This window comes from Chrysemys picta, chromosome 5 (genome assembly GCF_011386835.1).
Source record: "Chrysemys picta bellii isolate R12L10 chromosome 5, ASM1138683v2, whole genome shotgun sequence".
Taxonomy (NCBI): Eukaryota; Metazoa; Chordata; order Testudines; family Emydidae; genus Chrysemys; species Chrysemys picta.
This window is the reverse complement of record NC_088795.1, coordinates 10,766,273-10,777,610: the sequence shown is the minus strand read 5'-3', so window position 1 is coordinate 10,777,610 and position 11,338 is coordinate 10,766,273. Positions and strand designations below refer to the sequence as shown.

Below are 11,338 nucleotides of genomic sequence, written 5' to 3'. Positions count from 1 at the left end.
GGGTTATCTCTTAAGAGCCGCTGTTCCCTGAATGATTGTAGGAAAGGAAGGTGGTGGTGGCACAGTTGTCCTTGTAGTTCTGCCCTGTATGACCACAGTGATACCCTTTCCCTATTTTCCCCTACCCTCTGTCTCCTGTCTCTGACACTAGGCACCACGCCCCAGCGGCACTCCTACTTGCTGTCCTGCCTAACAAATGTGAGGTGAGGGCGCTGCAGAGAAGGGGTGCGATGGGAGCAGAGGGGTGTGAGGGGGCTATATGGGGACTCAAAGGAGCGGGGGTGACCTGGATGGGGTGTTGGGTGCCGTGAGGGATGCAGTCAGGGTGTAACCGTTTGTTTCCATTAACCTTCCTTCCTATCATTAGAGTCTCTGCTCTTGGTCAAACAATCTTATGTTTGTTTTCACTGTAAACAAATCTAAATGCTGGGGGGTAAGGAAGGGGAGCAGGGGTCTGAGGCATAACTAGCCAGCTGTGCTCTGCTGTTCCCTTGCAAATGGAGCAGCTGGGAATGTGGTGAGTGTCCAGTGGATCAGGGGCTGGGCACTCCAGGGCCCCCCTGAGGGCTCGGGCGTTGCAATATGCCAATTGGTAGCCTGGGTGCAGCAGAGAGGGGGTGACACGGGGGGCAATGGGGAGGAGATGCAGTGGGGTGACACAGGAGGAGGCGCATTGGGAATGCAGTGGGACGACCCAGGGGTGCAGCGGGGGGGTGAGTGGGGTGCAGCAGAGAGGGGGTGACACGGGGGGGGGCAATGGGGAGGAGATGCACTGGGGTGACACAGGAGGAGGCGCATTGGGAATGCAGTGGGACGACCCAGGGGTGCAGCGAGGCCATGAGTGGGGTGCAGCAGAGAGGGGGTGACACGGGGGGGGGCAATGGGGAGGAGATGCAGTGGGGTGACACAGGAGGAGGCGCATTGGGGATGCAGTGGGACGACCCAGGGGTGCAGCGGGGGGGGTGACACAGGGGGCAATGGGGAGGAGGTTCAGTGGGGTGACACAGGAGGAGGCTCGCCGGGGATGCAGCGGACGACCCAGGGGTGCAGCGGGGACGTGAGGCGGGCGGGCAGTGAGCGGCTGACACCGGCCGCAGTGCAGCGGGGAGGCAGCGAGCCAGGCGGCCGGACCCCGCCCCCCGTGGGCCGCCCCGGGCTCTCTCCCGCCCTGCCCGCCGCACGTGGGGCGGCCCGGAGTGGCTGCGCCGGGGAGGAGCTGCTGGCAGCAGGTAACGGGATCGGGAAAGCGGTACTCCGGGCCGGGGGACGCAGAGCCCCGGGTGGGGGGACAAATCCCGGGCCCGGTGTCCCGGGCTGCGGAGCACGTGCCCCCCGGGGGGAGCGGTGCTCTCCCTGCCCCAGACCTGCTACAGAGCGACCCGTCCCCCCCCGGTGAGTCTCCCCCAGTGCCTGTCCCTAGACCCAGTCCCCGTGGGGGGGTGGCATGGGGGGTGCAGGCGGCTTGCGTGGGGAGATGCCGTGGGGTGCACCGGGGAGAGGGTGACGGACGGGGGTGCAGCGGGGAGGGGGTGACACGGGAGGTGTAACGGGAGGTGCAGCGGGGAGGGGGTGACACGGGAGGTGTAACGGGAGGTGCCGTGGGGAGGGGGTGACACGGGAGGTGCAGCGGGGAGGGGGTGACACGGGAGGTGTAACGGGAGGTGCAGCGGGGAGGGGGTGACACGGGAGGTGTAACGGGAGGTGCCGTGGGGAGGGGGTGACACGGGAGGTGCAGCGGGGAGGGGGTGGCACGGGAGGTGTAACGGGAGGTGCCGTGGGGAGGGGGTGACAGGGAGGTGCAGCGGGGAGGGGGTGACACGGGAGGTGTAACGGGAGGTGCCGTGGGGAGGGGGTGACACGGGAGGTGCAGCGGGGAGGGGGTGACGGACGGGGGTGCAGCGGGGAGGGGGTGACACGGGAGGTGCAGCGGGGAGGGGGTGACGGACGGGGGTGCAGCGGGGAGGGGGTGACACGGGAGGTGTAACGGGAGGTGCAGCGGGGAGGGGGTGACACGGGAGGTGTAACGGGAGGTGCCGTGGGGAGGGGGTGACACGGGAGGTGCAGCGGGGAGGGGTGACGGACGGGGGTGCAGTGGGGAGGGGGTGACACGGGAGGTGTAACGGGAGGTGCCGTGGGGAGGGGATGACACGGAGGTGCAGCGGGGAGGGGGTGACACGGGAGGTGTAACGGGAGGTGCCGTGGGGAGGGGTGACACTGGGGTACCGTGGGAATGGAGTGATGGGCAGTGTATAGCGTGGGTTGTGACCCAAGGATCTCTTGACGCCAGCTGGCGGAAGGCACAGGCATGTGTGTGAGTTACGGGGATTCCCTGGGTCTGGTATGTACATCCTAGTTGTTCACCAGAGAGCTTCATGTCAACTTTGTGCTCAAAGCCTGTGTCACACTGCTCCTTGGCATCTGTGCGAAATGCATGTGCGGCTACTAGGCACGGTGATAGTGTGTATATACTGGAAATCATTTCCATAAGGCCTTAAATGCAGGTTACCCAGAAGTAGATGCCTTAAGGCAGATTTCATCAGGCAGAAAGTAGGGTCGTCTCTCCCCCCCCCGCCCCCCCCCAACCATTGTGTATTGTGTGGCTGACAATCAAAGGCTTTGGGATACTGGCTTTATCATTAGTCAAATGCTAATGAAGAGATTGCAAGGTTTTCAAAAGAGACTCTGTGAATTTCTGGAAGAGGTGAACAACATAGAATGGGGGCCCCTGTTTTCATGTGAAGATCAAAGGCCTGGTTTGGTATATCTGGAGTGAGACATCCTAGCATCCTTCAGTAGTGAAGTCAAGCTGCCAATGGGCTTGATTTTGTGAAAGGAGGGTTTCTGACCACATCCTGGTTGAAAAATGTGGTGGGAAAGACTTTGGGTGAGCAGGACCTTATTAGACAAGAGGCAGGCATCTTGTTAGTTACATTTAAGCTCTAGAATGTGTGTTGTGATATTATTTTATGTGTAAGCCTTTGTTTCCATTAATCTTACTTGCTATCATTTGAATCTGTTATTTATTAAAGAATCTTATTCCTGTTTTCACTGTAAACAAATTTTAAAGTGCTGGATGTTAAGTGTAGCTGGGTGGGGTCTAAGGTGTGACTAGCTAGCTGTGCTGTACTGTTCCTTTGGGAGCAGAGGATCTGGGAATTTGGTGAGTGTCCAGTGGATCAGGGCCTGGGCACTCCAGGGGGACGCTAGAGGACTCGGGGGTTGGAGTGTGCCTGTCAGCCTGTGTGGGGGACATTGGAGCCCACAGGGGCTGAGAGGGGAGTATGTGAGCTGTTTGTGCTTGGGGTGCCCAGACAAGTCTCCCTCACGCTATGGGCAGGTGGTAGTGAGGTGCCTCACAACCCTGGGTACTTGGGAAGTGTCACAGAGGTGTGGTAGGTGGGCCAGGCTGTATCTCCTTCTGTGGTGGGTTGCTTTGGGCCTCGCCCTGATTTCATTCACATTGTCCACAGCATGGTGGTGACATGGGGTGGTGGTGGTCATTAATAGGCCAGGGGGGATTGGAGGAAGCAGCAGCCTCGCCCTGCAGAGCTGCCAGCTGGGCTGGGGGGTGCGGAGCCTGGGCATATGGGGGACAATCCCAGGTCCATGGTGCTGGCCAGGGTGCCCTCACCTGGCGGTGTGACTCCCCTTGCGTACTCCGTGCCCACGGAGTGACCCCCCCTCCATGTCTGTTGCCCCTGTCTCTAGTGTGACCTTCCGCCCCATACCTGCACATGATAGGCACATGTGAACATTAAATGCACATGTGAACTTTAAATGATTTAGCAGAACATGTTTCATTCCTCAGACAGTGACCTGTATCCAGGGGTGAAAGTAACTTACATGACTTACCAATACGCAGGGTGGCCGGGGTCCTGGGCAAAGTGGGGGCGGGGGGCCTCTGGGCCCCTGGAAGGGGCAGGGCTTCAAGCAGAAGTGGTGGGGCTGGGGTAAAAATTCCCCAGCCAGCCCTTCAGCGCTGCTCGGCCTGCGCCACCCTGGGCTCTGGTGGCGATTTAAAGGGCCTGGGGCTCTGGCCGCTAGTGCGGTAGGCAGCAGCGGCCAAGAGCCTCTGGCCCTTTAAATTGCTGCCGGAACCCCGAGGTAGCAGCAGCGTCGGCCGGGAGCCCCGGGGTTCTGGCGATGATTTAAAGGGCCCGGGGCTCCCACCGCTGGCACAGCAGGCAGCTGCGGCCGAGAGCCGCGGGCCCTTTAAATCGCCGCCGGAGCCCCAGGGTAGCAGCGGCGTCGGCTGGGAGCCCTGGGGCTCCTGTGGCAATTTAAAGGGCCCGAGGCTCCCCCCTTTTGCCCCATCCCCATCAGCGGCCCAGCCGGTACAGTCGTCACTTTCTTACCGGTACACCGGACCGGACCGGACCAGCTTACTTTCACCTCTGCCTGTATCTCTCTCAATAGCCTTTGGTGTGCTAAAAAATGGTTATCAGTCCCAGGGTCTCCTGGGCCCCCTTCGGCTGGCATTGAAGGTAATTTAGCTACTGGTGTCATTGGCAGGGGGAGCCCAAACAGTTTTCAGTAGTGTTACTATTACAAAAGGAAAAGTGACTCTCCCTAGGTTTTCACTGGGTATTGTAAGTCCCTCATTCTCTGTTATATGTAGACTGCACAGTTCACCCAGTCTGGAATTTTAATGTAAATATATTCAAAAAGAGCATGCTTGTGAGACTAACGCAAGATTAAATATAATGGACAGTTTGGCTGCAACATTTACCAAACCCTGGGAGAAATATACTGTGGTCATATAAAGTTTACTTAATTGGTATTTTTAAGTGGAATGTACATATTTTAATTTTTGTGTTGTAGTGATTTAAAAATAGTTCTCAACACATGCCACATTCTGCCAGAGGTCATTTGCATATGCAGTAGAACTTCATTAACTCTGTTAATCTGCAACCCTGAAAATTTTCCTTTGGCAAATGTTTAGTAACAGAGGTAGTGCATAAATGAGGTCTCCACATTAATATTTCTGTAGCACCTTCCATCTCAGGCTGTCAAAGCACTTTACAAACAATTAATTTGGTCACGTAATCCCTTGAGGTAGGAAAGAATTATTATTGTCTTAATCATTCTGTGCCTTAGTTTCTCCATGTGTAAAATTAAGAGGTTTGCCTAAGAAAAGGGCTGGTAATAGAATCCAAATCACCTAACTGTCGGTTTTGTGCACAAAAGATCATCCTTCCTCTTTATTTTCCTGTTACTAAGGGCACGTCTTCACTACCCGCTGGATCGACGGGTAGCAATCGATCTATCGGGGATCGACTTACCGCGTCTATTCACATAGCTGAAGTTGCGTATCTTAGGTCGACCCCCTCCTGTAGTGTAGACCTAGCCTCAGACTTAGTTGTTTTTTTGAAGTATTCTACAGTGTATTTATGAATGTACTGTGAGGTATTGGTAAGAATAATCAAACCTAAATTGTACTTGTTACAATAAGTAAACCACGTACACCTTGATATTTTTTTAATTGCTTGCTTTACTTGCTGATATGCAAAAATAGATAACTTCAGTAGTATTAATTAATGAAGTTCTTCTGTGAAAAGTGGGAGCCAGCAGCCTGCTATTTGTAAATCACTTTTTCATCTGCTGATTTAAGGTAGGGTTACCAGACGTCCGGATTTGCCCAGACATGTCCGGCTTTTTGGGCCTCAAATCCCCGTCCGGGAGGAAATCCCAAAAAGCCGGACATGTCCGGGAAAATAGGGAGGGAGGGAGGGACCGGCGGTGCTCGGCCGGGGGCCGGGGCCGGCAGTGCGGGGCCGGGGCCGACAGTGTGGGGTCGGGACCGGCGGTGCTTGGCCGGCGGTGCTCGTGCCGGGGGTGCTCGGTCGGGGGCCGGCGGTGCTTGTCCGGGGGCCGGGCCGGGCCAGAGCCGGTGGTGCGGAGCCGGGGGCCGGGGCCGGCGGTGCAGAGCCGGCGGTGCTTGGCCGGGACCGGGCTGGGGGTGCTCGGCCGGGGGCCGGCGGTGCGGGGCCGGGCGGTGCTCAGCCGGGGGCGGCGGTGCTTGGCCCACGGCCGGCGGTGTGGGGCCGGGGTCGGGGGCCGGTGGTGCTTGGCCGGGGGCCAGCGCCCCAGGGCCCGAGTCAAGCTGGGGGGGAAGTGGGAAGAAGAAAGAAGGATGTTGGTACTTCAAATTTGTCTGGATGAAATCTGAAGGCTAAGAGTAATCTTTGTTACTTGAAATTAATATCGCAAGGGGGGAGAATAAATCAGAAACTAGGCAAATTTTCATACTTTACTATGCCAAGCTTTAAGAACTAATGGTAGTTTTAAAGTTAAGGTATTCCTTATAGTGCAATAGGACCCTTATGTCTGAAATGTGCAATCTCTATGTAAGGGGACTGTTGCCCCCTTACTAACATTCAGTGGGGGTGTTTTGATTGGCTAGCTCCCAGCACTAAAAGAATGGGGAGAGGCCAATGCTCCAGGTCAGCCTCAGCCTCTGAGCCTGATTGACAGGGCGGGCAGGCTAATCAGGGAGTCAGGAGGCTGGGGGGGTCCCGTGAGTTGGAATTTCCTGGGTCAGACTGAGTGGGGCCGAGCTAAGGAGAAAGCAGGGGCCTGAGCTGTGCTGGGAGCAGAGCTGCAGCCACAGAGCCAGGTGTGGTGAGCAAGTGGGGCCAGCCAAGGGGGGGCCTTGGGCAAAGGGCCCAGCACAGAAAGACACCCCTAGCCAAGGGCCCTTGCAGGCCAGACCGGGAGGGGGACCTTAACCCGACGGGGGGCTGATGCTGGGAAGAAGGGTCCCACCACTCAAAGCCCGGAGGTGTGTGGCCACCACCATTGCAAGTGTCCAACCCGCAGCATCCCTGCAGCACAGCCAGGGCCTGAGAAGAAGGCCTGGGACCTACAAGGAACAGACAGTGAACTGCCCTGACATTCCAGAGACACTGGTTGTGATGTCCCCTGCCACAGAGTGGGGTGATGTGTTTTCCTTTAACCTTTCCCATTTTTCCTAATTCTTTTCTTTAGATTAATTGTTAAGTAAACAACTTTTGTATTTGCTTTAAATTGTATGGAATAATCAGTGGGTCGGGGAGGTGCCCAGTGCAGAGAGAGCACCCCAGTGTGGGGACACCCTAGCCCCTGTCCTAGGTGACCACAGCAGGGTTGGGGGTCGAGCCCCCCAGGAATCCTGGGCCCAGCCTTGTTGGGGTTACGAGGACTTTGCCAGGCAGGAGAGTGGAAGGGGAGCCCTCGAGGTCAGGCAGGCCTCTGGGTAAAGGAAGTGGGAGCGAGGACTCAGATCCTTTCGCTAGCCCACTTCACCGGGGTAGTGCAGAAGCCAGGAAAGTTCCCCACAATAGCGGGACCATTCCCCCACTTACGTCTAGTAAGAAGGCTCTGATTATCACACTATAAAACTAATCCTGTCTGTTCCTGGGGTTTCCTTAATTAGTACAGCTGAAAAAGTAACAGAAAAGGGAACTGCAGCTGTCAACAGCGTAGCAGTGAATATTATGGTCTAGATTTAAATTTTTCATTTTTGCTTGTGTTTTTTGATAGCTTAGTGCTCTGTATGTCTCAGAGATCCAAAATTATTAATACACTTCTACGGTTCACATTCAGGTGTAATGGTTACTGCCCAATATGATACTTTGAAAAGAGAGGGGAAAAAGAACCTATGCGAGTATATAATTAGTTCATGGTAAGTGTTAATCTAGTGCTAGTATACTGAGCTAGTTAAAATCTTCCAGAATACAGCATTTTGTACTCATGCTAATCTTTATTGTAGAAATGTATTAGCAGTTAAACTGTCAGAAGCAAAATGTATCCTGTTGAGGTATGCAAAATATGGATTGTGTGCTAGGTACGGTTAGTGCAGGTATTTCTACTGACATTGGGAATGTGATGTATAAAACTAGATAAGAAAAGGTGCATAAGTTCTGTGGTTGTACAGTGGAATCTGGAATTTTCTGTCTGTCATAAAGGGAAAATAAATTTGAGTGGAACTGAACTCATAATTTGCAACAGGGAAGATGTAGCCTCTGCAAGATCATTCTCCCGATTGATAACGTATTGACCTTTCTGTATCATGTAGGGTTACCATACGTCCTCTTTTTCTCGGACATGTCCGGCTTTTCGGCACTCAAACCCCCGTCCGGGGGAATTGCCAAAAAGCCGAACATGTCCGGGGAAAATGGCGGCTCTGCTCCTCCCCTGACTCTTCGGCTCTGTTTAAGAGCTGGGCTGCCCGAGCGCTATGGGCTTCGGGTAGCCCCCTTGCCTCCGGACCCCAGCCGCCAGCCGGGCACTTCCCCTCCCGGGCTCCGGCGGCACAGGGTCCGGAGGCAAGGGGGCTGCCCGAAGCCGGTAGCGCTGGGGCAGCTCGGCTCTTAAACAGAGCCGAAGAGTCAGGGGAGGAGCAGAGCCTCCAGCCGCGGCGGCTCTGCTCCTCCCCGACTCTTCGGCTCTGTTTAAGAGCCGAGCGCTACGGGCTTTGGGCAGCCCCCATGCCTCCGGACCCTGCGCCGCCGGAGCCCGGGAGGGGAAGTGCCCGGCTGGGGGCGCAGGGTCCGGAGGCAAGGGGGCTGCGCGAAGCCCAAGCGCTACCGGCTTCACGGTTTGCCGGGCAGCCTCCAGACCCTGCGCCCCCGGCTGGGTGCTTCCCCTCCCGGGCTCCAGCAGCGCTGGGGAAGCGCCGGCCGGGGGCGCAGGGTCTGGGGGCTGCCCGGCAAACCGTGAAGCTGGTAGCGCTCGGGCAGCCCTTTCCGCGTGGCTGGGAGTGGGAGGGAGGAGGGGGGGAGTTAGGGCGGGGAAGGGGCGGAGTTGGGGCGGGGCTGGGGTGGGGAAATGGGCGGGGCCAGGGCCCGTGGAGGGTCCTCTTTTTTTATTTGCTATATATGGTAACTCTAGTATCATGCTGACTTTACTTCCGATCAATAGATCAATTGAGCCTGTTTATCTGAAATCTCAATATACTTACTGTCAAACCACAGTAGCTGACACTTGCCCGAGAAAGTATCTCAAAAACTCTTCTTGGCTAAAGAGAACATGATTCTGCAGCTCTAATTCAAGTAGACTGTCCTATTGAACTATGTTGTAATCTAGGAGATCTTCAGCATATGAATTTTTTTGTTGTTGTTGTTGCTTGGCTTAGTAGTCATACCAAAACATATCTAAAGCAAAGGCAGATCTGTGTTTATCTGTGCTCGGAAGAAGTTCCTTCAGGTTGGATCACAGAAACCCCCTTGGGAGCTGCCAACAGATGTGCAAAAGACTACCCCTGCTCCTGTTTTCCCTGCCAGCTCAGGACTCCAGCACCCTGTCTTGCTGAGCCAGACACTCCCGTCTGGCTCCAGACACAGATCCAGGGTCTGAATCTCCTGTCCCAAAGCTGCAAGTTTACCTGAAAACAGCTCACAGTAGTGTGCTTGTCTTTAGCACTCAGATGCCCAACTCCCAATGGGGTCTAAACCCAGATAAATCCGTTTTACCCGGCATAAAGCTTAAGCAGGGCAAACTCAAATTGTTCGCCCTCTATAACACTGATAGAGAGATATCCAAAAGACTGTGTAAGTGTAGGGTTTATTCATCTGGGTGGGTGTTAGCACAGCCTTGTCTTCACTAGAAAATTACATCATTAGAACATGGCCTTGAGGGAGTTGTGTTAATTAACATGGCGTTTACTACAATCTAGCAATAAATGTAAACACAGAGAAGGGGAGGTCAACAGTTAGTGGAGGTTAGTTAGTACACAACCTTGACAAGTTATGTTAACTTTGGAAACTTGGACTGGAGTACCTCGAGTAATGATAAAAGGGTACTACTCTTCTCTAGTGTATGAGGACCTCTGGAAAATCAAAAGGCATGAAGAGATTGGTGACCCCCAGGTGGAGGGACAGGACGTCACAGTGAATCCCTGGATGTGCTGTGTTAGCACTGTAGAACAATCACTGAAATGGTGCCAGCTTTTTAGTGTATGCATCTGTAGAAAAAATACTTTTATGGAAACTATGAATGAAAAGCTTTATTTTCATTGCAGATCAGAGGATGCAGGCATTTCAGGGATCCATGTTCTAAGTGTTACCCTCTTTTCCTTCTTCCTTCTTGTGTGACAGATTTATGTTACCAATTTGCCTGAGGCGTCAGGTGATTGGCTGAGGCCGCAGGATCGTTAGGGGAGGAGATGAAGGAACCACACCAAGTGACTAATCTTAAAGCTTTATTATTAAATAACAGCGGTGAGTGCTGGGTGCTTCCCACCTCACCCAAAGGAAGGAAGAAAGCATTAGTGCCCAAGCCTTCACCCGCTTTCATACTCTCACACGTACAACCCAAGGCTGGCCAAGCGTAACGTAAGAAGAAGAGGGGGAAGGAGGGACGAAAGTTCTGTCCCGTGCACAGGCCGTTCAGGGTCCGCTGTTGATCTCCAACTTGCTTTAACGCTTGTGAGGGTTTTAAGCCCTGGGTTCTTTCGGGGGTGTTTTTGTTTAGGGACCTTTGTTTCCCGTGCTTTTTGTACCAGTCCGAACCGGCCTTCTGCAGTTTCTCTAAGTTCCAAAACACACCATCTTCAGGGTTGCAAGGCTGTTGTTGCTTAACTCTCTGGCCTTTGTTTTTTTGTTTTGCACCCCCCTTTCAGGTCTGTCTGGTTCAGTTCTCCTTTCCTACAGGCTTTTGGCTGTTTGGCAGTAGGGAGCTTGTTTGTGTGTGCGTTAGCCTTGAGCGGCAGTTTCACTCCTTATCTTTGAGCCTAGCTGAATCGTCCAGGTAACCTGTTCCTTTCTCCCTTCCTCCCCCTTCGGCCTCTCGCAACCTGCAAAGGAATCTTTTACTCCACAGTCACACCTTCAACCCTTCCCAAAATCCTTTCCAGTGCGTCTACAAACATTAGCAATATACAGTGCTGGTGCTTCCCCAGGGGAGCCCACGGGGGGCGATTTTACTGTGACACTTGCCCTGTCAACCCTGTCCATGATCCTGTCCTCGTTGTCTCTCTCTCTGTTTTCCCTTTCCTGACTTGCTTCTCATAGTAGCAGGAGAGAGGAGCTCTTGGACCTTGTAGTGAACAAACCTGCAGGTCTGCCTTCTGGTGGCCCCTCCTCCCTCTTTTGTGCTGCCTTTCTGGGTATGTCTACACTGCATTAAAAAACCTGTAGCGCTAAGCCCAAGTCTGGCTCAGCTGACTCGGGCTTGGGCTGAGGCGCTAAAATAGCAGTGTAGATGTTTGGGCTTGGGCTGGAAGCAGGTCGCTGAGACCCACCTGCTCATGGGGTTTCAGAATCCAGGCTCCAGCCTGTGCATCTACACTGCAGTTTTTAGCCCCACAGCTTGAACCCCTGTGAGCCCAGGTCATTTAACCTGGGCCAGCTGTGTGGCC

The 11,338-nt window shown here is 54.4% G+C and overlaps 1 protein-coding gene across 3 annotated transcripts in view; it reads left to right on the top strand.

Annotated features, from left to right (window-relative positions):
* The first annotated feature begins 1,110 nt into the window (after positions 1-1,110).
* TEX15 (testis expressed 15, meiosis and synapsis associated) overlaps positions 1,111-11,338 on the top strand; it is a 93,306-nt gene continuing 83,078 nt past the window's right edge. For 2 of the 3 annotated variants that reach the window (XR_010601202.1, XM_042856306.2), the window contains exon 1: positions 1,180-1,392. The gene's annotated coding sequence lies outside the window, so the exon portion shown is untranslated. Of the gene's footprint in view, positions 1,393-11,338 lie in introns of all 3 variants that reach the window. The other variant, XM_024110115.3, reaches the window with a different exon arrangement.